This window comes from Cyprinodon variegatus, unplaced genomic scaffold (assembly GCF_000732505.1).
Source record: "Cyprinodon variegatus isolate N-32 unplaced genomic scaffold, C_variegatus-1.0 Scaffold449, whole genome shotgun sequence".
Taxonomy (NCBI): Eukaryota; Metazoa; Chordata; class Actinopteri; order Cyprinodontiformes; family Cyprinodontidae; genus Cyprinodon; species Cyprinodon variegatus.
Genome location: NW_015150902.1, coordinates 156,804 through 160,243, shown reverse-complemented (window position 1 = coordinate 160,243; position 3,440 = coordinate 156,804). Strand labels below are relative to the sequence as shown.

The 3,440-nt window shown below is 37.6% G+C and overlaps 1 protein-coding gene across 1 annotated transcript in view; it reads right to left on the bottom strand.

The window, feature by feature from the left end:
* LOC107093832 (palladin-like) overlaps positions 1-3,440 on the bottom strand; it is a 42,071-nt gene that overhangs the window by 18,090 nt on the left and 20,541 nt on the right. The window lies entirely within an intron of this gene.

Genomic DNA, 3,440 nt, shown 5'->3' with positions numbered 1-3,440 from the left:
CATACGTCTGGCCCTAACACAGAAGAGTGACTCAGATTTCAGCTTTCAAAAACCTACAATGCAGAAATTGAGTTGATCACTTCCTGCTATCATTGCAGCCCCAGCCTCTGTACAAGAGAGCAGAAGACCTCGCCTATTCAGCCAGGTCAACAATTCCCTTTAACGACCAACCTTTCAGATTCTTAGAAGGGTATGGTGCATTGCAGGCTAACAAACAAAGCCAAACAACCCCCATTTCAAAGGGGTGGACCCGTTTGTTCGTTCCAATTTGCATGTTTTCAAAACAAATACAAGGTTTTGACGGGAAACTGTATAAAACCTGGAACTCAATGCAATTCCTGACATTTTCAAGTCCAGTGGATTGTTTTGAATTTTCTTTTTTTAGAATGACTATGACCTGGATGACTGAGAATCTTCATCAACGTATCTTCTGACCATCTTTCAGTGTCAACCATCACAAATTGCAGATCTATGATGTAGATCCTCCTTTTATTGCTAAAGAAATTTTCTTTTTAAGTCGCACTCTACAGAAGTTCACCAAAAACTAGATCAGCAGCCTTCTTTAGTAGCTAGCTAAAACTGTATTCTTGCGCTGACAGAGGGGCTCCTAAAGGTTTCATACAAGAAACCAACTCTACATGATGTACTGTGTTTAGAGAAATGGAGGATAAACTGCTAAATAGCTAGCCCATAAAAATACATTAAAAATTAATTAACTACAGTCAAAAAAAGATGAAAATTAGCTACAATGTTCCCTCTAACATGTTAAAGAGAGAAATCTACCTAAACACTTAGCTTCTATTTATACACCACATTTTATTAGCTTATCTATTTGGAGTTTATTGTTTTTATTTAATGTATTTTATCCAGATGGTGCCTCCCGGAAACAATATCTGAGATCTAAGTATGGCCGAAACGATAAATATTGAAATAATCATCAACTAATTTGATAACCAAATGTAATCATTGCATAGACTGATGCTGCACAGACTCTAAAACACTGAAAAAATAACCTACTGACAGCAGTAATAAGGATAAAGATCTCTATTCATTACCTAATTACATTAATATGGTCACTATATTTATACATTCAGATTTATGCAGTATCTACACATGTTCATATTTACTCTTTTGACATTTATAGTTCATTTAAAATGAAAAATTAAGGTTTGTTTTTAAAAGTTCCAAAGGCTTAATTTAGAAATGTTAATTTAATAAAAGTGTCTGTTTTTAGATTAACTGATGATAAAATAATCAACATGCGGCACTTAAAGGAGCAGTGCAACATTCACTTTGAGCTAAACATGAAGGCATTGCTTTAAAAAAAAAAAAGCAAAACAATTATGTTGAAATAAAAGCATTTTGCTCAATTTGGAGAGGTAAGTAAGACAACTTGTAAATGGATCAAGGTGATATGCATTTAAAATAAGAAACAAAAATCTGAATTAGTTTACTTTAAGTTCCCTTATATTGAATCACCTTGTTCTAAAGGGACAAAAATACTCCTTCAAATGACATTTCACCTTATTTACCTGCTTATTTTAAGACCTGCCTACCTATTTTTAGATCAGCTTGCCAAGCAGTACTTGGAACTCAATTTCAGAGAAAATAAAATCAAAGTTTGGAGAAACGGAAAAGCACATGATCTACAACTTAGGATCAGTGTGGTTAAAACTCTGCCCTGTTAAATGTTTTCTAAGGAACGAACTAATGAGAACAACAGATATCACTGGTTCTTGTCCAGTGTCAGCCCAGTTAGTTGGTTTCCTTCCCAGTATGTCTGCTCTTTTACTTTTCTGCTGAGAAAGAATGCTGTTGCCATGGCCACCACGTAGTCGGGCTTGCGCAGCAGAATAATGACAATGGCAGCCTTTTTCTTTGGCCTCTCTCATACGCGCTCATTCAGTGTGGTTCTGTGTTCAGCTCGGTCTCCTCAGGGCACAAAACAAGAGTTGCCCTACCAGCATAAACTGACCCAGAGTCTGAACTGGTTTGGTCACATTTTCATATCGCAGAAGGCGCAGTTTGTTAGGGGTCCTGCTGAACGCCTACATCAGACTAACAGTAAGAACTAAATGTTCAGACTAGAAATGTGGTTTTGGTTAAAAAATGTTGAGATTATGTAAACATCTGGGAAGACAAAAGTAGTGAAATATTCTTCTGGTCCAAGTAGCAGAAGAAAACAGATACTTAGGGACTCCTGTTAAAACAATAACTGGTTGGAAAGATAGGTCATTACTGTAAAGTAAAATAAATAGCTTAAAGCAAAGCTTACAGTTTGAGTGGCTCAGGGTAACCTGAGCTATCTCTACAGTAATGCTGCTATAGGCTTAGACTGCTGGAGGACATAGAGACCTTTTTTCATCATTCTGCTTCATTCTATCTCCATTCTCTAATTCTGCAGCATTTGTTAGTTCAACCTATACGTTTTGCTCTCTGTGCTATCTGGTCTGTTTCTGTTTGACAGCAACTCCATCCTGGAAATATCAGTTAGCCTGCTGCCAGCAACACACAAGATTATAGATGATGAAGTAGGCCCTGTTGTTCAGTGTTTAGTCCCGTTTCTGTCTTGTATTACTGGGACTAACTGGATGTTTTCTCTTGGGACGTAACTGAATAGTAAAGTAAATTATTCTTGTTTCTTATTTCAACCGTTGCGTATATTAGCTGCGACATATGAATCAAGATGCTAAGACGGAAAAATTTTGATTGACAGATGACCGTTGATATATGATTGGCTGATTTAGGTGTTCAGGTTGACGTATAACTAACTGGCCTGCATAAGATAACGAAAAAAACACACAGATTTTAGGACAGGATTTTTTTTTTTTAAAACAGAAATGTTCTAAATGTTGGGACAATATCGTCTGATAAAGAGAACATGTATGTACATGTTTAAGCCAGAATGATTTGATATTTAAATATGATTTCCCTACTATTATAAAAGGGAGTTTTTCCTCTCCACTGTCACTGCATGCATGCTCATTGAGAGGGACAGTGTTGGGCACGTTACTTTGAAAAAGTAATTAGTTATAGTTACTAGTTACTTGTCCCAAAAAGTAACTGAGTTACTAACTGAGTTACTCCAAAATAAAAGTAACTAGTTACTAGCTAAAGTAGCTATTGCGTTACTTTTGCGTTTCTCGCCCCCGTAACCCTCACCACCCGGCCCCCACCTTCTCCCCGTGTGTTTCCAAAGCCAGCTGAATAGAGCGGACGACAAAGACAAGAACCTGCAGAGAGTTTTGCGTTTATTGCAACTCAACATAAATGACATCAGGGGGGAATAGTATCTGATGGGCTTCTAAACCCCGTCAGATAGCGTTCCCCTCTGCTTAACATGGGGGGAATAGTATCTGATGGGCTTCTAAACCCCGTCAGATAGCGTTCCCCTCTGCTTAACATGGGGGGACTAGTATCTGATGGGCTTCTAAACCCCG